Below are 608 nucleotides of genomic sequence, written 5' to 3'. Positions count from 1 at the left end.
TGCATGTAAGCATCCATGGCGTGCATGTAAGTAACCGTGGTGTGCATGTAAGCAACCGTCGTCTGCATGTAAGCAAACGTGGTGTGCATGTAAGTAACCGTGGTTTGCATGTAAGTAGCTGTGGTGTGCATGTATGCAACCGTGGTGTGCATGTATGTAACCGTCGTGTGAATGTAAGTAACTGTGGTGTGCATGTAGGTGACCGTGATGTACCTGTAAGCAACCGTCGTGTCCATGCAAGCAATCGTGGTGTCCATGTAAGCAGCCGTGCTGTGCATGTAAGCAACCGTCGTCTGCATGTAAGCAAACGTGGTGTGTATGTAAGTAACTGTGGTGTGCATGTATGCAACCGTCGTCTGCATGTAAGCATCCGTGGCGTGCATGTAAGTAACTGTGGTGTGCATGTAAGCAACCGTGGCGTGCATGCAAGCAACCGTGGTGTGCATGTAAGTAACCTTGGTGTGCATGTAAGCAACCGTGGTATGCATGTAAGCAACCGTGGTGTGCATGTAAGCAACCGTGGTGTGTATGTAAGCAACCGCGGTGTGCATCTATGTAACCGTGGTGTGCATCTATGTAACCGTGGTGTGCATCTATGTAACCGTGGT

Source organism: Sphaeroforma arctica, assembly GCF_001186125.1.
Source record: "Sphaeroforma arctica JP610 unplaced genomic scaffold supercont1.453, whole genome shotgun sequence".
Lineage (NCBI taxonomy): Eukaryota > Ichthyosporea > Ichthyophonida > Sphaeroforma > Sphaeroforma arctica.
Note: the sequence above shows the minus strand (reverse complement) of the source record.